The following is a 22,873-nucleotide window of genomic DNA, read 5'->3' as shown; positions in this document are numbered from 1 at the left end:
AAGTCAACTGGGAGGTAAGTTTAAATGGAGAAAAACTGGAGGACGTGAAGTGTTTTAGATATCTGGGAGTGGATTTGGCAGTGGATGGAGCCATGGAAGCGGAAGTGAGTCAAAGGGTCGGGGAGGGGGCGAAAGTTCTGAGCACTGAAGAATGTGTGGAAGGCGAGAACATTATCTCAGGAAGCATTTTGAAATGGGTATGTTTGAAGGAAAAGTGGTTTCAACAATGTTACATGGTTGCGAGGCGTGGGCTATAGACAGAGTTGTGCAGAGGAGGGTGGATGTGTTGGAAATGAGAAGTTTGAGGACGATATGTGGTGTGAGGTGGTTTGATCGAGTAAATAATGAAAGGGTAAGGGAGATATGTGGTAATAAAAAGAGTGCGGTTGAGACAGCAGAAGAGGGTGTATTGAAATGGTTTAGTTACATGGAGAGAATGAGTGAGAAAAGATTGACAGAGAGGACATATGTGTCAGAGGCAGAGGGAATGAGGAGAGGTGGGAGACCAAATTGGAGGTGGAAGGATGGAGTAAAAAAGCTTTTGAGCGATTGGGGCCTGAGTATGAGGGAGGGTGAAAGGCGTGTAAGGAAATAGAGTGAATTGGAATGATGTGGTATACCAGGGTCAACGTGCTGTCAATGGATTGAACCAGGGCATGTGAAGCGTCTGGGGTAAACCATGGAAAGTTTTGTGGGGCCTGGATGTGGAAAGGGAGCTGTGGTGTCAGTGCATTATACATGACAGTTAGAGACTGAGTGTGAACGAATGTGGCCTTTGTTGTCTTTTCCTAGTGCTACCCCGTGTGCATGCAGGGGGAGGGGGTTGTCATTTCATGTTTGGTGAGGTGGCGAAAGGAATGAATAAAGGCAGCAAGTATGAATTATGTACATGTGTATATATGTATATGTCTGTGTATGTATATATATGTATATGATGAAATATATGGGTATGTATAAGTGCGCGTGTGGACATATATGTATATGTATGTCTATGTGGGTGGGTTGGGCCATTCTTTTGTCTGCTTCCTTGCGCTACCTCACTAACACGGGAGACGGCAACAAAGTGTAATAAACAAATGTAAATAAATAATAATAATTTACATTTATTATACCTAAACGCTGTCTCCTGCATTAGAGAGGCAGCTCAAGGAAACAGACGAAAGAATGGCTCAACCAACCCACATACATATGCATACAAATAAACGCCCATACACACACATATACATACCTATACATTTCAACATATAAATACATATACATACACAGACATTTTTTTTTTTTTTTTTTTTTCATACTTTGTCGCTGTCTCCCGCGTCTGCGAGGTAGCGCAAGGAAACAGACGAAAGAAATGGCCCAACCCCCCCCCCCCATACACATGTACATACACACGTCCACACACGCAAATATACATACCTACACAGCTTTCCATGATTTACCCCAGACGCTTCACATGCCCTGATTCAATCCACTGACAGCACGTCAACCCCGGTATACCACATGACTCCAATTCACTCTATTTCTTGCCCTCCTTTCACCCTCCTGCATGTTCAGGCCCCGATCACACAAAATCTTTTTCACTCCATCTTTCCACCTCCAATTTGGTCTCCCTCTTCTCCTCGTTCCCCCCACCTCCGACACATATATCCTCTTGGTCAATCTCTCCTCACTCATTCTCTCCATGTGCCCAAACCATTTCAAAACACCCTCTTCTGCTCTCTCAACCACGCTCTTTTTATTTCCACACATCTCTCTTACCCTTACGTTACTTACTCGATCAAACCACCTCACACCACACATTGTCCTCAAACATCTCATTTCCAGCACATCCATCCTCCTGCGCACATCTCTATCCATAGCCCACGCCTCGCAACCATACAACATTGTTGGAACCACTATTCCCTCAAACATACCCATTTTTGCTTTCCGAGATAATGTTCTCGACTTCCACACATTTTTCAAGGCTCCCAAAATTTTCGCCCCCTCCCCCACCCTATGATCCACTTCCGCTTCCATGGTTCCATCCGCTGACAGATCCACTCCCAGATATCTAAAACACTTCACTTCCTCCAGTTTTTCTCCATTCAAACTCACCTCCCAATTGACTTGACCCTCACCCCTACTGTACCTAATAACCTTGCTCTTATTCACATTTACTCTCAACTTTCTTTTTCCACACACTTTACCAAACTCAGTCACCAGCTTCTGCAGTTTCTCACATGAATCAGCCACCAGCGCTGTATCATCAGCGAACAACAACTGACTCACTTCCCAAGCTCTCTCATCCCCAACAGACTTCATACTTGCCCCTCTTTCCAGGACTCTTGCATTTACCTCCCTTACAACCCCATCCATAAACAAATTAAACAACCATGGAGACATCACACACCCCTGCCGCAAACCTACATTCACTGAGAACCAATCACTTTCCTCTCTTCCTACACGTACACATGCCTTACATCCTCGATAAAAACTTTTCACTGCTTCTAACAACTTGCCTCCCACACCATATATTCTTAATACCTTCCACAGAGCATCTCTATCAACTCTATCATATGCCTTCTCCAGATCCATAAATGCTACATACAAATCCATTTGCTTTTCTAAGTATTTCTCACATACATTCTTCAAAGCAAACACCTGATCCACACATCCTCTACCACTTCTGAAACCGCACTGCTCTTCCCCAATCTGATGCTCTGTACATGCCTTCACCCTCTCAATCAATACCCTCCCATATAATTTACCAGGAATACTCAACAAACTTATACCTCTGTAATTTGAGCACTCACTCTTATCCCCTTTGCCTTTGTACAATGGCACTATGCACGCATTCCGCCAATCCTCAGGCACCTCACCATGAGTCATACATACATTAAATAACCTTACCAACCAGTCAACAATACAGTCACCCCCTTTCTTAATAAATTCCACTGCAATACCATCCAAACCTGCTGCCTTGCCGGCTTTCATCTTCCGCAAAGCTTTTACTACCTCTTCTCTGTTTACCAAATCATTTTCCCTAACCCTCTCACTTTGCACACCACCTCGACCAAAACACCCTATATCTGCCACTCTGTCATCAGACACATTCAACAAACCTTCAAAATACTCATTCCATCTCCTTCTCACATCACCGCTACTTGTTATCACCTCCCCATTTACGCCCTTCACTGAAGTTCCCATTTGCTCCCTTGTCTTACGCACCCTATTTACCTCCTTCCAGAACATCTTTTTATTCTCCCTAAAATTTACTGATAGTCTCTCACCCCAACTCTCATTTGCCCTTTTTTCACCTCTTGCACCTTTCTCTTGACCTCCTGTCTCTTTCTTTTATACTTCTCCCACTCAATTGCATTTTTTCCCTGCAAAAATCGTCCAAATGCCTCTCTCTTCTCTTTCACTAATACTCTTACTTCTTCATCCCACCACTCACTACCCTTTCTAAACAGCCCACCTCCCACTCTTCTCATGCCACAAGCATCTTTTGTGCAATCCATCACTGATTCCCTAAATACATCCCATTCCTCCCCCACTCCCCTTACTTCCATTGTTCTCACCTTTTTCCATTCTGTACACAGTCTCTCCTGGTACTTCCCCACACAGGTCTCCTTCCCAAGCTCACTTACTCTCACCACCTTCTTCACCCCAACATTCACTCCTCTTTTCTGAAAACCCATACTAATCTTCACCTTAGCCTCCACAAGATAATGATCAGACATCCCTCCAGTTGCACCTCTCAGCACATTAACATCCAAAAGTCTCAGACATATACATGTAAATACATGTACATATTCATAACAGCTGCCTTCATCCATTCCTGTCGCCACCCTGCTACACATGAAATAGCATCCCACCCCCACCACACATGAAATAGTACCCGACCCCCTGCGAGGTAACACTAGGAAAAGAAAAAAGCCACATTCATTCACACTCCATCTCTAGCTGTTATGTGTAAAGCACCAAAACCACAGCTCCCTTTCCACAACCAGGCCCCATAAAACTTTCCATGGTTCACCCCAGACGCTTCACATGCCTTGGTTCAATCCAGTGACAGTATGTCAACCCCAGTATGCCACATCATTCCAATTCACTCTATTCCTTGCACGCCTTTCTCCCTCCTGTATGTTCAGGCCCCAATCAATCAAAATCTTTTTCACTCCATCCTTCCACCTCCAATTTGGTCTCCTGCTTCTCCAAGTTCCCTCTACCTGTGACATATATATCCTCTTTGTCGATCTTTCCTCACTCATTCTCTCCATGTGACCAAACTAGTTCAACACACCCTCTTCTGCTCTCTCAACCACTCTTTTTATTATCACACATCTCTCTTACCCTTTCATTACTTACTTAATCACACCACCTCACACCACATGTCCTCAAACATTTCATTTCCAACACATCCACCCTCCCACGCACAACCCTATCTATAGCCTATGCCTTGCAACCATATAACATTGTTGGAACCATTATTCCTTCAAACATACCCATTTTTGCTCTCCAAGAAAACGTTCTTACCTTCCACACATTCTTTCTTCAGTGCTCCCAGAACTTTCGCCCCCTCCACCCTGTGACACTTCCATTTCCATTGGTCCATCCACTGCTAAATCCACTCCCAGATATCTAAAACACTACACTTCCTCCAGCTTTTCTCCATTCAAACTTACCTCCCAATTAACGTGTCCCTCAACCCTACTGAACCTGATAACCTTGCTCTTATTCACATTTACTCTAAGCTTTCTTCTTTCACAAACTTTAACAAACTCAGTCACCAACTTCAGCAGTTTCTCACCTGAATCAGCCACCAGCACTGTATCATCAGCGAACAACAACTGACTCACTTTCCAAGTCCTCTCATCCACAACAGACTGCATACTTGCCCCTCTCCAAACCTCTTGTATTCACCTCCCTAACCACCCCATCCATATATACCCTAGCCTATGCCAGGTAACCATTTTATGAAAGAACCCCTAGGGAAGGATAAACAGCTAAGTTGACTGAGGATCAACTGCCAATACTAGGATTGAAACCTATGCACTTGACCCTGGGCAGCCATCAGGAATGCTAACTGCTACACTACAGAGGTCCATATGAAAAGAATGTGTGGGGAGAGGCTGCCAGAGATGATGTATATGTCAGAAATGGTGGGGACAAGGGGGGAACCAAACTGAAGGTGGAAGGATCCAATGAATAAGGTTTTGAGTGGTTGAGGCCTGAACATGCAGGGGAGTGAAAGGCATGCATGAATTGGAGAGAAGTGATAACAGGGATAGATGTTCTGTCAAGGGACTAAACTGGGGTATATAAAGCAACCAAGGTAAACCAGGCATTCCTAATCACTAGTCCTTTTCAGCACACAACTCTACAAGCTGTTCACCATTTTCATTCACAACACCTAGTACCCTATGAAACAAAATTGTTGCCTTCACTGCCACAATAACTACTCTCACATTCAAATCACCCATCACAAATATTTGATCCTTCACATCAAAACTGCTGACACACTCACTCAGCTCTTCCTAAAACACATGCCTCTCTTCCTTAGTCATCTCATTTCCAGTTGCATAAACAATGATAATATTCATAGAACCTCATAACCCACTCTTGATATTACTCACATCAATTTGGGACTCTTTTCCTTAGTTTTTCATGTATTCCTGCAACTCCTGCAGCAATTCTACCCCTTCCTTAGCTCTTGCCATCACACTATGCCCTGATTTTACTTCTAAGTCATTCCCAAGCAATCCTTCCCATTTACCCTTTAGCTATGCTTTGCTCAGGGATAGAAAATTCAGGTTCCTTTCCTCACACATAATACCTATCTCTCCCTTCTTTTCATCTTAAGTTACATCCACACACATTCAGACACCCCAGCTCGTGCCTTCAAGGAGGATGAGCACTAATTTTTGGGATGATACAGTCAATGGAAATGACATGAGTAAAGCTTGGGAAAGCTTCACGAAAACCTTCAAAGCAGTGGAAGGAACATACATGCCAACGCATTGTAGATGGTGTATTTCTAAAACTAAACCAAGGTCGTGGAACAGTGAAATGAAAGAGTGCCTGTTTTCTAACAAAGAAGCTCATAAGAAGCTCTGAGAATCCTATAACCAAAAAGTAAATTTGTGGAGAGGGAGTAGGAGAGTTATACAACAAAGTGTCAATATGAGGCATATATTGCTGAAAACAGTAAAAGAAACTCTAAGGAGTTTTACAGTTATGTTAGAAGCAAGAGAATCATTACCCAGTCAATTGGCCTTTTACAGAAAATGGCGACTTGGTTCAAATCAACGAAGCCAATGCAAAAATATCAAATTACATTTTTTTGCATCTGTATCTATGATCAAAGACACAACCCATGTCTTGTAACCAGTTTCATTGATAAGAGAAGGGAACATTCTTCAACATATTGATATAAAAGCTGAGGACATACTTTCAGCAATAAACAGAATGAAAATGAATAAAATGGCAGGACCTGATAAGTTCAATCCAAGAACAACGAAAGAGGTGAAAAATGAGATAGCTAAGCCCTTGACTGCCCTTTTCAATAAGTCACCTGCTACAGGAAAAGTTCCAGGCAAGTGGAAATTTATCAATGTACCACCGATATTCAAAAAAGGTAGGTAATAAGTCACTGTTCAGAAATCATCATTCTATTAGCTTATCACCTGTACTGGAGGACTTACAGAAACCATCATTCAAGACAGAGCTGTAAATCATTTACAGGGCCAACACTCAATAAATGATTCTCAGCATAGTTTTTGATGAAATTATCAATATTTAACAAATCGGCTTGATTTCTTTTCTAATATAATCATCATGTATAAGGAGAGTAAAGCAATTGACACTATCCATTTAGACTTTCAAAAAGCTTTTGTTAAGGTTCCGCATCAAAGATCACCAGCAAAAATTAAGTCACATGGTACTGATGGGGTTGTACTTCAGTGGATAGCAAATTGGTTAGCGGGCTGTTAACAAAGTCTGGTGGTTAATGGTAAAGCCTCAGAGTGGTTAGACATAACAAGTAGCTCATTATTGGGATCAGTTCTCATTCTCAAATATATCAATGATATTGATAATGGGCTTCATTGCAAGATATCAAAATTCGCTGATGATACTATCTACCTATATCTCTGATGCCCGTTCCCTTCTCGAACTCCCTCATGGGGGTGGTACAAAGCTAGATAATAAATCTACAAATTAATTTGAACATTTACAGCTTCAAGCATACACTGACACACTGATGAACTGGACTCATCAGTGGCAAATGAGCATCAATATTGATGAGCAAAGTTTTGAGAATCAGTAGGAAAAATGACAAGGGAAGCTACAGTTTGAATTCTGTTAAAACTGCAAAAGGTAAACGAGGGAAAAACTTGAGTGCAAATATCTCTGGTGATGTAAAACCAGGTAATCAAGAAACAGAAACAGTGAAAAAAGCAAACACAATTCTTGGTTTCATAGAAGGAGCCTTTGAATCTAAATCCCTGGAAATCACTCTTACTCTTTATAATTCACCTAATGATACAGATTGATAAGTGGCGGAAGTAAATATCAGCTGGGATATTAAACAGATGTGGGAAGCTTTACTTCATCATGTGACAATGGCAGCAGGGCCATAATTTTTGTCATATAATGAAGGGAGCTGATTAATTTCTTTCAAATTTTGCTAATTTTGTTCATCCTGGGGAGACACTTTTTCTATGGACAGATCTTAAAGGGTGAATTAAATCAAAAGTATGTTAAACACTTCTAGAAATTAACATAAGCTATGAAAACATCACCAAACTTCACCTAAGGCCTGAGATTTACCTGCAATTGAAACATATGATGACACAGTCATCTACTGCCTACCACATTACAATGAACATTTGCACAAATTGTCACATCCAGTTTTGGAGGACCATTTGCATTTCCAACAAAAGCTTATCCATAATGCCCAAGCACTGAATTTAAACACAAAACATAAATCATATATTTTTCAGATAACACCCAAAATATAGTAAACTTTTGTTGCTAAAAGTCAGGTAGGGTATGCACATGTTCAGTTGATTTACACAAAAGTTTCACCTGTTTTAACATAAGTTAACCTCACAGATCCCTGCTTCACACTTCTTTCCACGACTTAAAAATCTTATAGGATAAAAATCAATTACAATCACACTCCCACAGTCTAGTCTATCATCCAAACAAAGCCAACTGATGAGAGATTTCATTAGATTCTCCATTTAGAATGGTGGGATTTTTTTTTTATTATTATTATACTTTGTCGCTGTCTCCCGCGTTTGCGAGGTAGCGCAAGGAAACAGACGAAAGAAATGGCCCAACCCCCCCATACACATGTATATACATACGTCCACACACGCAAATATACATACCTACACAGCTTTCCATGGTTTACCCCAGACGCTTCACATGCCTTGATTCAATCCACTGACAGCACGTCAACCCCGGTATACCACATCGCTCTAATTCACTCTATTCCTTGCCCTCCTTTCACCCTCCTGCATGTTCAGGCCCCGATCACACAAAATCTTTTTCACTCCATCTTTCCACCTCCAATTTGGTCTCCCTCTTCTCCTCGTTCCCTCCACCTCCGACACATATATCCTCTTGGTCAATCTTTCCTCACTCATTCTCTCCATGTGCCCAAACCACTTCAAAACACTCTCTTCTGCTCTCTCAACCACGCTCTTTTTATTTCCACACATCTCTCTTACCCTTACGTTACTCACTCGATCAAACCACCTCACACCACACATTGTCCTCAAACATCTCATTTCCAGCACATCCATCCTCCTGCGCACAACTCTATCCATAGCCCACGCCTCGCAACCATACAACATTGTTGGAACCACTATTCCCTCAAACATACCCATTTTTGCTTTCCGAGATAATGTTCTCGACTTCCACACATTCTTCAAGGCCCCCAGAATTTTCGCCCCCTCCCCCACCCTATGATCCACTTCCGCTTCCATGGTTCCATTCGCTGCCAGATCCACTCCCAGATATCTAAAACACTTCACTTCCTCCAGTTTTTCTCCATTCAAACTCACCTCCCAATTGACTTGACCCCCAACCCTACTGTACCTAATAACCTTGCTCTTATTCACATTTACTCTTAACTTTCTTCTTCCACACACTTTACCAAACTCAGTCACCAGCTTCTGCAGTTTCTCACATGAATCAGCCACCAGCGCTGTATCATCAGCGAACAACAGCTGACTCACTTCCCAAGCTCTCTCATCCCCAACAGACTGGTGGGATGTCTACAGTAAAACATCACTGACAGCATATTCCTTATTTCTAAAGCTATCTGAAAAATATATGGTTGTTAAGGTCTCATGCTGAGATCCAGATTTTGGGTATTATGTTCATAAGAAGTCATTCAACAATACAAACTTGAGAATACACTCTTCAGTAAGTGGTAGGATACAGCAGAAGAACAATGTCATGAGTATATTATCACTAAAACACTGAAAATTAAGGTACATATCAGTCCCTAGGCATACTTGGGTGAAGTTTTCATAAGTTCCATTAATTCCTATACTTCTCTGTTAATCCCTACAAGTATTTCAACTTTACTGTGTGGATTCTAGCAACTCAAGAGTGGGTCAACTTGATCAATTTTTTTTCCCAACACCTTGAACCTTTGGAACTCTATATACTCATGTCTTCCTAAAATCTACAACCTGGCACATTCTAAAAGACAGGTTTTTGACTTCCTCCAAAATTCCGAGATACATTCCCTTGTCTCTTTTCTTCCCCTTTCATTAACTCCCCAGATTTCAATTAAGGCCCAGCTTTGATGTGGAATTTTGTCCATGACTGGAACCTCCAATGTAAAGAAACAGTGTTACTTAACCACACCTTTTCTGAACTTCACAGCTCTCCTCAATATCAACACATCTATCATCAGTGAATACAAAAAACATTACCCAAACCACACTCTAACCATCATTCTCAGCTCTCTACACAGTACACAAATAACTCATATTCCAAAGTTAATTCTATACCTTCCATAAACTAGAACTTACCAAAAACTTGGAAAAACCTGTCACAAAAAAAGATAATAAAATGAAAAGAACCTATGAGGCCTAATCTAATTTTTCCACCTGGCAGAGATTTACCTTAGTCTTCAATGTCATGGTAGGAATCTACTAAAGTTACTGTCATATGCATCTCCCACAAAGCAAGCTTTTGTTAATAAATGCACTCTGATATATTTCTTTTTCTTAGAGGTTCTCATCAATTATTTCATAAAATCATTGGTCAAATTCCAGTCACTGTGAGGTTACATAGATTTACTCACAGCAAACATTCTTGACCATGTTGAGGGTAGGAACAGATGCTATCACATTTTTATATCCTGACAACAATGAAAATGAAGGCAAATCTTGGCTGCTTGGGAAAGTTACAAGAAGATCATATGTTCTGTTGATTTCTATAATTTCAATTGCAAAGGAAAGTTATGTAAACATTATGCATTCTGATGATTTCTAAAAGTGTTTCACCTACTTTTACATTAATCAATCCCACATTTTTTCCTTTCTTCATAGTTATAGTCCTCCCCACTATCATTCTATCAATCATCACAGAATGAAATTAATAGCCCAAAGCATGCTCTGCCTGTCTTCTTATATTCTCCACTAAATCTCCTATCATCACAAAACAAATTCAGTGCATGTTCTAGAAAAGCTAGTGAAGTAGATTGTTACAAAATCTATTGAACGTAATAACTTTCTTTTGTAGTTTTTGAAATACAAAGAATGCTGGTTTGTTTTGTCAAACTGTCAGCACTAAAGGATCAAGCATTATTTCACTTGATATGCATTCATTCATTCATTTTGATATACCAAAGGATGCTTTTTTTGAAAAAGTCCTGGAGTTACTCCAGGACCCCTTTTCTAAGAGTTCCTGCAGCTCCAATATTTTCAGTACCAGGGAATTGATGATACAGCCCCGCCAAAGATGACTTTTCACTTGTGGTATAATCTCAAGCAAGCAGAGTCCAGTAACACACTGGTACCTGATGGTCAAATGTTATTTTGCTAATCTAACCTCAACATTGTTTATTTTCCTTTGTGTCACACCTGGTTACACTGAGGTAGGCTAGGGCCCTGAGAAAAAGCCACTTGGTTGGAAGTAAGGTTAGGTTAATAAGTTTGACAGTTCAACACAACACTTTGTCTAATATTCAAGAGAGCAATGGGTACAAGTCCCCTTATATCCCTGTTGGACTTATCAGAATCAATATTTCTGTGAATCCCAATATCATCAGAAATTCCAATTTACTCCTCTCTAGGCAATAAAATCCACTGAGATCCATCGAAATCCAAGGTGACTGTAGATGTTTGGTAAATCTATTATATTAATTATACATGATCACCGTTTCCCACATTAATGAGGTTGCGCCAGGAAAGAAACAAAAAAACAGCCCATCCACTCATAGGTTCAGTAGGGTTGAGGGACAAGTCAAATGGGAGGTAAATTCAAATGGAGAAAAACTGGAGGAAGTTAAGTGCTTTAGATATCTGGGAGTGGATTTAGCAGCGGATGGAACCATGGAAACAGAAGTGAGTCACAGGGTGGGGGAGAGGGAAAAGGTTCTGGGAGTGTTGAAGAATGTGTGGAAGGCGAGAACGTTATCTCGGAGAGCAAAAATGGGTATGTTTGAAGGAATAATGGTTCCAACAATGTTATATGGTTCTAAGGCATGGGCTATAGATAGGGTTGTGCGGAGGATTGTGGATGTGTTGGAAATGAGATATTTGAGGACAATATGTGGTGTGAGGTGGTTTGATCGAGTAAGAAAAGAAAGGGTAAAAGAGATGTGTAATGATAAAAAGAGTGTGGTTGAGAGAGTAGAAAAGGGTGGATTGAAATGGTTTAGTCACGTGGAGAGAATGAGTGAGGAAAGATTGACAAAGAGGATATATATGTGGAGGGAACAAGGAGAAGTGGGAGACCAAATTGGAGGTGGAAGAAAGGAGTGAAAAAGATTTTGAGCGATCGGGGCCTGAACATACAGGAGGGTGAAAGGCTGTGCAAGGAATAGAGTGAATTGTAACAATGTGGTATAACGGGGTCAAAATGCTGTCAATGGATTGAACCAGAGCTTGTGAAGCATCTTGGGTAAACCATGGAAAGTTTTGTGGGGCCTGGATGTGGAAAGGGAGCTACGGTTTCGGTGCATTACACATGACAGCTAGAGACTGAGGGTGAATGAATGTGGCCTTTGTTGTCTTTTCGTAGTGCTAACTCGCATGCACGTGAGGGGGAGGGGGTGCCATTTCATGTGTAGCAGCAGGAATGGATGAAGGTAGCATGTATGAATATGTACATGTGTATATATGCATATGTCTGTGTAGGTATACGTATGTATATGTTGAAATGTATAGGTATGTATATGTGCATGTGTGGGCGTTTATGTACATACATGTGTATGTGGGTGGGTTGGGCCATTCTTTTGTCTGATTCCTTGCGCTACCTCACTAGCACGGGAGACAGCGACAAAGTATAATATAAAAGAAATAAAAAAAAATTCCATACATATACATATACATACATATAGATTTACATATCAGCATATACACATATACATACATACACATACACAGACATATACATATATACACTTGTACATATTCATACTTGCTAGACCTCATCCAGTCCTGGTAACACTGTGCCCCACAGGAAACAGCCAGGAAAACAGACAAAAAGGCCTCATTCATTCACACTCAGGCTCCAGCCGTCATGTGTATTGCACCAAAATCAAAGCTCCCTATTCACATCCAGGCTCCAAAGACCTTTCCATGGTTTACCCCAGACATTTCACATGCCCTGGTTCAGTCCAGTGACTGCATATCGACCCCAATATACCACATCGTTCCCATTTACTCCATTCCTTGCATGCCGCTCACCCTCCTCTATGTTCAGGTCTTGATCGCTCAAAATCTTTTTCACTCCATCATTCCACTTCTGATTTGGTCTCCTGTTTCACCTTGTTCTCTGCACCTCTGACACATATATCCTCTTTGTCAGTTAACAAATTCTGTTTAACAGTTTATTGCTTATATATACTCTTATGACTTGTGATGTACATCTAGATGATGTCATGCCACACTTTCCAGTCAACACCAGACTGTGTGGCACTTATAGCTATGTCAACAATACACTCCTAACTGCAGTTTGTTGTTTTTCTCTGCTGTGGCCTATATTACTTGTTTCCTGGTTGTTTCATTTTTCTATTATGATGCTTAGCGTTTCATCAGAAGTGTTTAACTTTACTGGTAAAGCATCCATTTTCCGGGAATCAAAAAGTATGGCCTTGCATCACTAGGTTAGAGATCAGGAAACAAAATAAAAAAATACATACAATGTGAAAAGTAATAAATTACTGACAAATGCACAAATCTTATTAGTCACCAATGTCTCTTACAGTATTATAAGCATAACAATTCACAATCTTCTTTGTGTTCGATGGATTTCTTTGTTTAGGGATACCACTTTCTTTCTATAGGGAAAGATGTTAAACCCAAAAACAAATTAGATATAAAAGAGTATAACTAGTTGGCAAAATACTAACTGACATACTAATACTGACAAAGTAGCAAAAGAAGCACAGCTTACAAAAGATATAACTTGTTGAAGAATTTTCAGATGAGAACATTCAAAATATTCTACCTTTGAATGATCATTTCAATGCACAGGCAACAATAGGTGGATGAAAGCACACCAAAACGATGACACATTCCTTAAACAGCATCAAAAAATATAAAATCTTTCTACTGATTTTTAAGGTAATCTTAAGTTTCTGCCCAACAGACATTATGGAGTTTTTGCTACATGTAATTGATAAATCTGTTCTTTAAAAGCACTCTGATACATATATATCACTAGGCTCACAAATTAATATTTTGGGAGATATTTAATAGGGAAAATATTTGGTAACTTCTGTGGGGCATAGACTATATAAATAACAGTTTTTTTATTGAATTTCTATCAAGCACACTATATCAGTAAGAGTTTGGTTATGAACTAGTGTATTCATACATTAATATATGAAAATGAAGGGCACTGTATGACAGTTGTGGACATTTTAACAGTTTATGCCCCAAACAAGTTATGAAATTTCTGTTATATGCAATCTAGACACCTAATTTCTAATAATGACATATCTATCATTAAGCTTACAAATGAATATTAAAGATATCTAACTTCATGATAATACTTCACAACATCTGTGGCGTAAACTGTAAAATTACCATTCAAACATGTCTTTCACTGATTTATGACTTTTAAAATCACACTTTCTAATCTTTACTGACTACATATACATTCAACTCGTTTTAAAACCAATTCCATAAGTTTAATTGATGATGTATGCTTGTAACAAATTGAATTACGTGTGAATTCTGTTAGTATTTACATCTGTAAAGCAAAACCGTTGTTATGGTAATATCTAGACTGGAAACTCTTCTCCCATTTATGATTAATAGTTTCCCTTCATTATATATTTTGGAGGAAATCTCAGATATAATGTGTCGCAGGAAAAGAACTATAAATAATTACCTTAACTATTAAATGATCCCATTTACCCTCACCATTCTAACAATTTACCATTAAGTATATGGGACACTGACAGCATAGCTTCACATGAAGCACATACCATAATGACTGTCTAATTAACCTTTTCTCCAGTGATATCAGTCTGGGGTGCAACCTGGCTCAGGTTCTCCCCTTCAGCCATAAATGTCCATGTTTTCCTCCAATCATTCACTCAAACTTCCTCTCATTCCAATGTCTATCAACGAAAGACTCCATGAATAAGTCACACGAACATGGGACAGGTAATGTGGCATGTTGGACGCTCGTACCTCTCAAAATCTCGTAAATGACTTCATTCCAGACTCATCCTTCTGTCACAAGACGACGTCTGTTTGTTGTTATTTTGGCCGAGTTGACACGCAGGCAGGACCAGGTCGCTTACCTTCCGGATCCCACACTACACCACACACATATATATATATATATATATATATATATATATATATATATATATATATATATATATATATATATATATATATATATATATATATCTTTTCTTTCTTTCAAACTATTCGCCATTTCCCGCATTAGCGAGGTAGCGTTAAGAACAGAGGACTGGGCCTTTGAGGGAATACCCTCACCTGGCTCAATTCTCTGTTCCTTCTTTTGGAAAATAAAAAAAAAAAAAATATATATATATATATATATATTTAATGTATGTATGACTCATGGTGAGGTGCCTGAGGATTGGCGGAATGCGTGCATAGTGCCATTGTACAAAGGCAAAGGGGATAAGAGTGAGTGCTCAATTTACAGAGGTATAAGTTTGTTGAGTATTCCTGGTAAATTATATGCGAGGGTATTGATTGAGAGGGTAAAGGCATGTACAGAGCATCAGATTGGGGAAGAGCAGTGTGGTTTCAGAAGTGGTAGAGGATGTGTGGATCAGGTGTTTGCTTTGAAGAATGTATGTGAGAAATACTTAGAAAAGCAAATGGATTTCTATGTAGCATTTATGGATCTGGAGAAGGCATATGATAGAGTTGATAGAGATGCTCTGTGGAAGGTATTAAGAATATATGGTGTGGGAGGAAAGTTGTTAGAAGCAGTGAAAAGTTTTTATCGAGGATGTAAGGCATGTGTACGTGTAGGAAGAGAGGAAAGTGATTGGTTCTCAGTGAATGTAGGTTTGCGGCAGGGGTGTGTGATGTCTCCATGGTTGTTTAATTTGTTTATGGATGGGGTTGTTAGGGAGGTAAATGCAAGAGTTTTGGAAAGAGGGGCAAGTATGAAGTCTGTTGTGGATGAGAGAGCTTGGGAAGTGAGTCAGTTGTTGTTCGCTGATGATACAGCGCTGGTGGCTGATTCATGTGAGAAACTGCAGAAGCTGGTGACTGAGTTTGGTAAAGTGTGTGGAAGAAGAAAGTTAAGAGTAAATGTGAATAAGAGCAAGGTTATTAGGTACAGTAGGGTTGAGGGTCAAGTCAATTGGGAGGTGAGTCTGAATGGAGAAAAACTGGAGGAAGTGAAGTGTTTTAGATATCTGGGAGTGGATCTGGCAGCGGATGGAACCATGGAAGCGGAAGTGGATCATAGGGTGGGGGAGGGGGCGAAAATTCTGGGAGTCTTGAAGAATGTGTGGAAGTCGAGAACATTATCTCGGAAAGCAAAAATGGCTATGTTTGAAGGAATAGTGGTTCCAACAATGTTGTATGGTTGCGAGGCGTGGGCTATGGATAGAGTTGTGCGCAGGAGGATGGATGTGCTGGAAATGAGATGTTTGAGGATAATATGTGGTGTGAGGTGGTTTGATCGAGTAAGTAATGTAAGGGTAAGAGAGATGTGTGGAAATAAAAAGAGCGTGGTTGAGAGAGCAGAAGAGAGTGTTTTGAAATGGTTCGGGCACATGGAGAGGATGAGTGAGGAAAGATTGACCAAGAGAATATATGTGTCGTAGGTGGAGGGAACGAGGAGAAGAGGGAGACCAAATTGGAGGTGGAAAGATGGAGTAAAAAAGATTTTGTGTGATCGGGGCCTGAACATGCAGGAGGGTGAAAGGAGGGCAAGGAATAGAGTGAATTGGAGCGATGTGGTATACCGGGGTTGACGTGCTGTCAGTGGATTGAATCAAGGCATGTGAAGCGCCTGGGGTAAACCATGGAAAGCTGTGTACGTATGTATATTTGCGTGTGTGGACGTATGTATATACATGTGTATGGGGGTGGGTTGGGCCATTTCTTTCGTCTGTTTCCTTGCGCTACCTCGCAAACGCGGGAGACAGCGGCAAAAAAAAAAAAAGAAAAAAAAAAAAATATATATATATATATATATATATATATATATATATATATATATATATATATATATATATATATATATATATATATATCTTTTCTTTTTTAAACTATTCACCATTTCCCGCGTTAGCGAGGTAGCGTTAAGAACAGAGGACTGGGCCTTTTTTGGAATATCCTCACCCGGCCCCCTCTGTTCCTTATTTTGGAAAATTAAAAAAAAAAAGAGAGGGATTTCCAGCCCCCCGCTCCCTCCCCTTTTAGTCGCCTTCTACGACACGCAGGGAATACGTGGGAAGTATTCTTTCTCCCCTATCCCCTATCCCCAGGACTGATGATTGGGAATACCTGGTTTAAAAAGCGAGATATACATAAGTATACTTATGTAAGTAGGAGAGATGGCCAGAGAGCGTTATTGGATTACGTGTTAATTGACAGGCGCGCGAAAGAGAGACTTTTGGATGTTAATGTGCTGAGAGGTGCAACTGGAGGGATGTCTGATCATTATCTTGTGGAGGCTAAGGTGAAGATTTGTATGGGTTTTCAGAAAAGAAGAGTGAATGTTGGGGTGAAGAGGGTGGTGAGAGTAAGTGAGCTTGGGAAGGAGACTTGTGTGAGGAAGTACCAGGAGAGACTGAGTACAGAATGGAAAAAGGTGAGAACAATGGAAGTAAGGGGAGTGGGGGAAGAATGGGATGTAATTAGGGAATCAGTGATGGATTGCGCAAAAGATGCTTGTGGCATGAGAATAGTGGGACGTGGGTTGATTAGAAAGGGTAGTGAGTGGTGGGATGAAGAAGTAAGAGTATTAGTGAAGGAGAAGAGAGAGGCATTTGGACGATTTTTGCAGGGAAAAAATGAAATTGAGTGGGAGATGTATAAAAGAAAGAGACAGGAGGTCAAGAGAAAGGTGCAAGAGGTGAAAAAAAAAGGGCAAATGAGAGTTGGGGTGAGAGAGTATCATTAAATTTTAGGGAGAATAAAAAGATGTTCTGGAAAGAGGTAAATAAAGTGCGTAAGACAAGGGAGCAAATGGGAACTTCAGTGAAGGGCGCAAATGGGGAGGTGATAACAAGTAGTGGTGATGTGAGAAGGAGATGGAGTGAGTATTTTGAAGGTTTGTTGAATGTGTTTGATGATAGAGTGGCAGATATAGGGTGTTTTGGTCGAGGTGGTGTGCAAAGTGAGAGGGTTAGGGAAAATGATTTGGTAAACAGAGAAGAGGTAGTAAAAGCTTTGCGGAAGATGAAAGCCGGCAAGGCAGCAGGTTTGGATGGTATTGCAGTGGAATTTATTAAAAAAGGGGGTGACTGTATTGTTGACTGGTTGGTAAGGTTATTTAATGTATGTATGACTCATGGTGAGGTGCCTGAGGATTGGCGGAATGCGTGCATAGTGCCATTGTACAAAGGCAAAGGGGATAAGAGTGAGTGCTCAAATTACAGAGGTATAAGTTTGTTGAGTATTCCTGGTAAATCATATGGGAGGATATTGATTGAGAGGGTGAAGGCATGTACAGAGCATCAGATTGGGGAAGAGCAGTGTGGTTTCAGAAGTGGTAGAGGATGTGTGGATCAGGTGTTTGCTTTGAAGAATGTATGTGAGAAATACTTAGAAAAGCAAATGGATTTGTATGTAGCATTTATGGATCTGGAGAAGGCATATGATAGAGTTGATAGAGATGCTCTTTGGAAGGTATTAAGAATATATGGTGTGGGAGGCAAGTTGTTAGAAGCAGTGAAAAGTTTTTATCGAGGATGTCAGGCACGTGCACGTATAGGAAGAGAGGAAAGTGATTGGTTCTCAGTGAATGTAGGTTTGCGGCAGGGGTGTGTGATGTCTCCATGGTTGTTTAATTTGTTTATGGATGGGGTTGTTAGGGAGGTGAATGCAAGAGTTTTGGAAAGAGGGGCAAGTATGAAGTCTGTTGGGGATGAGAGAGCTTGGGAAGTGAGTCAGTTGTTGTTCGCTGATGATACAGCGCTGGTGGCTGATTCATGTGAGAAACTGCAGAAGCTGGTGACTGAGTTTGGTAAAGTGTGTGAAAGAAGAAAGTTAAGAGTAAATGTGAATAAGAGCAAGGTTATTAGGTACAGTAGGGTTGAGGGTCAAGTCAATTGGGAGGTGAGTCTGAATGGAGAAAAACTGGAGGAAGTGAAGTGTTTTAGATATCTGGGAGTGGATCTGGCAGCGGATGGAACCATGGAAGCGGAAGTGGATCATAGGGTGGGGGAGGGGGCGAAAATTCTGGGAGCCTTGAAGAATGTGTGGAAGTCGAGAACATTATCTCGGAAAGCAAAAATGAGTATGTTTGAAGGAATAGTGGTTCCAACAATGTTGTATGGTTGCGAGGCGTGGGCTATGGATAGAGTTGTGCGCAGGAGGATGGATGTGCTGGAAATGAGATGTTTGAGGACAATGTGTGGTGTGAGGTGGTTTGATCGAGTAAGTAACGTAAGGGTAAGAGAGATGTGTGGAAATAAAAAGAGCGTGGTTGAGAGAGCAGAAGAGGGTGTTTTGAAATGGTTCGGGCACATGGAGAGAATGAGTGAGGAAAGATTGACCAAGAGAATATATGTGTCGGAGGTGGAGGGAACGAGGAGAAGAGGGAGACCAAATTGGAGGTGGAAAGATGGAGTGAAAAAGATTTTGTGTGATCGGGGCCTGAGCATGCAGGAGGGTGAAAGGAGGGCAAGGAATAGAGTGAATTGGAGCAATGTGGTATACCGGGGTTGACGTGCTGTCAGTGGATTGAATCAAGGCATGTGAAGCGTCTGGGGTAAACCATGGAAAGCTGTGTAGGTATGTATATTTGCGTGTGTGGACGTATGTATATACATGTGTATGGGGGTGGGTTGGCCCATTTCTTTCGTCTGTTTCCTTGTGCTACCTCGCAAACGCGGGAGACAGCGGCAAAAAAAAAAAAACAATATATATATATATATATATATATATATGGTGGCTGATTCATGTGAGAAACTGCAGAAGCTGGTGACTGAGTTTGGTAAAGTGTGTGGAAGAAGAAAGTTGAGAGTAAATGTGAATAAGAGCAAGGTTATTAGGTACAGTAGGGGTGAGGGTCAAGTCAATTGGGAGGTGAGTTTGAATGGAGAAAAACTGGAGGAAGTGAAGTGTTTTAGATATCTGGGAGTGGATCTGTCAGCGGATGGAACCATGGAAGCGGAAGTGGATCATAGGGTGGGGGAGGGGGCGAAAATTCTGGGAGCCTTGAAAAATGTGTGGAAGTCGAGAACACTATCTCGGAAAGCAAAAATGGGTATGTTTGAGGGAATAGTGGTTCCAACAATGTTGTATGGTTGCGAGGCGTGGGCTATGGATAGAGATGTGCGCAGGAGGATGGATGTGCTGGAAATGAGATGTTTGAGGACAATGTGTGGTGTGAGGTGGTTTGATCGAGTAAGTAACGTAAGGGTAAGAGAGATGTGTGGAAATAAAAAGAGCGTGGTTGAGAGAGCAGAAGAGGGTGTTTTGAAATGGTTCGGGCACATGGAGAGAATGAGTGAGGAAAGATTGACCAAGAGAATATATGTGTCGGAGGTGGAGGGAACGAGGAGAAGAGGGAGACCAAATTGGAGGTGGAAAGATGGAGTGAAAAAGATTTTGTGTGATCGGGGCCTGAGCATGCAGGAGGGTGAAAGGAGGGCAAGGAATAGAGTGAATTGGAGCAATGTGGTATACCGGGGTTGACGTGCTGTCAGTGGATTGAATCAAGGCATGTGAAGCGTCTGGGGTAAACCATGGAAAGCTGTGTAGGTATGTATATTTGCGTGTGTGGACGTATGTATATACATGTGTATGGGGGTGGGTTGGCCCATTTCTTTCGTCTGTTTCCTTGTGCTACCTCGCAAACGCGGGAGACAGCGGCAAAAAAAAAAAAAACAATATATATATATATATATATATATATATATATATATATATATATATATATATATATATATATATATATATATATATATATATACATTTTTCCATACTATTCGCCATTTCCCGCATTTGCGAGGTAGCGTTAAGAACAGAGGACTGGGCCTTTGAGGGAATATCCTCACCTGGCCCTCATTTCTGTTCCTTCCTTGGGAAAAAAAAAAAAAAAAGAGAGGGGAGGATTTCCAGACCCCGCTCCCTTTCCTTTTAGTCGCCTTCTACGACACGCAGGGAATACGTAGGAAGTATTCTTTCTCCCCTATCCCCAGGGATAATATATATACATATATATACATATATATACATACATATATATCCTCCTCGAAGGCTCAGAGTGGGGTGCCTAAATGTGTGTGGATGTAACCAGGATGTGAAAAAAGGAGAGATAGGTAGTATGTTTGAGGAAAGGAACCTGGATGTTTTGGCTCTGAGTGAAACGAAGCTCAAGGGTAAAGGGGAAGAGTGGTTTGGGAATGTCTGGGGAGTAAAGTTAGTTAGTGAGAGGACAAGAGCAAGGGAAGGAGTAGCAATACTCCTGAAACAGGAGTTGTGGGAGTATGTGATAGAGTGTAAGAAAGAAATTCTCGATTAATATGGGTAAAACTGAAAGTTGATGGAGAGAGGTGGGTGATTATTGGTGCATATGCACCTGGGCATGAGAAGAAAGATCAAGAGAGGCAAGTGTTTTGGGAGCAGCTGAATGAGTGTGTTAGTGGTTTTGATGCACGAGACCGGGTTATAGTGATGGGTGATTTGAATGCAAAGGTGAGTAATGTGGCAGTTGAGGGAATAATTGGTATACATGGGGTGTTCAGTGTTGTAAATGGAAATGGTGAAGAGCTTGTAGATTTATGTGCTGAAAAAGGACTGATGATTGGGAATACCTGGTTTAAAAAGCGAGATATACATAAGTATACTTATGTAAGTAGGAGAGATGGCCAGAGAGCGTTATTGGATTACGTGTTAATTGACAGGCGTGCGAAAGAGAGACTTTTGGATGTTAATGTGCTGAGAGGTGCAACTGGAGGGATGTCTGATCATTATCTTGTGGAGGCTAAGGTGAAGATTTGTATGGGTTTTCAGAAAAGAAGAGTGAATGTTGGGGTGAAGAGGGTGGTGAGAGTAAGTGAGCTTGAGAAGGAGACCTGTGTGAGGAAGTACCAGGAGAGACTGAGTACAGAATGGAAGAAGGTGAGAACAATGGAAGTAAGGGGAGTGGGGGAGGAATGGAATGTATTTAGGGAATCAGTGATGGATTGCGCAAAAGATGCTTGTGGCATGAGAAGAGTGGGAGGTGGGTTGATTAGAAAGGGTAGTGAGTGGTGGGATGAAGAAGTAAGAGTATTACTGAAAGAGAAGAGAGAGGCATTTGGACGATTTTTGCAGGGAAAAAATGAAATTGAGTGGGAGATGTATAAAAGAAAGAGACAGGAGGTCAAGAGAAAGGTGCAAGAGGTGAAAAAAAGGGCAAATGAGAGTTGGGGTGAGAGAGTATCATTAAATTTTAGGGAGAATAAAAAGATGTTCTGGAAGGAGGTAAATAAAGTGCGTAAGACAAGGGAGCAAATGGGAACTTCAGTGAAGGGCGCAAATGGGGAGGTGATAACAAGTAGTGGTGATGTGAGAAGGAGATGGAGTGAGTATTTTGAAGGTTTGTTGAATGTGTTTGATGATAGAGTGGCCGATATAGGGTGTTTTGGTCGAGGTGGTGTGCAAAGTGAGAGGGTTAGGGAAAATGATTTGGTAAACAGAGAAGAGGTAGTAAAAGCTTTGCGGAAGATGAAAGCCGGCAAGGCAGCAGGTTTGGATGGTATTGCAGTGGAATTTATTAAAAAAGGGGGTGACTGTATTGTTGACTGGTTGGTAAGGTTATTTAATGTATGTATGACTCATGGTGAGGTGCCTGAGGATTGGCGGAATGCGTGCATAGTGCCATTGTACAAAGGCAAAGGGGATAAGAGTGAGTGCTCAAATTACAGAGGTATAAGTTTGTTGAGTATTCCTGGTAAATTATATGCGGAGGGTATTGATTGAGAGGGTGAAGGCATGTACAGAGCATCAGATTGGGGAAGAGCAGTGTGGTT

The 22,873-nt window shown here is 41.0% G+C and overlaps 1 protein-coding gene across 2 annotated transcripts in view; it reads right to left on the bottom strand.

Annotated features, from left to right (window-relative positions):
* LOC139757124 (uncharacterized) overlaps window positions 1-14,984 on the bottom strand; it is a 459,373-nt gene extending 444,389 nt beyond the window's left edge. For both annotated transcript variants that reach the window (XM_071677224.1, XM_071677223.1), the window contains exon 1: window positions 14,877-14,984. The gene's annotated coding sequence lies outside the window, so the exon portion shown is untranslated. The remainder of the gene's footprint in view (window positions 1-14,876) is intronic.
* Window positions 14,985-22,873: the final 7,889 nt, after the last annotated feature.

This window comes from Panulirus ornatus, chromosome 24 (genome assembly GCF_036320965.1).
Source record: "Panulirus ornatus isolate Po-2019 chromosome 24, ASM3632096v1, whole genome shotgun sequence".
Classification (NCBI taxonomy): domain Eukaryota; kingdom Metazoa; phylum Arthropoda; class Malacostraca; order Decapoda; family Palinuridae; genus Panulirus; species Panulirus ornatus.
This window is presented reverse-complemented; position numbering and strand designations above follow the sequence as displayed.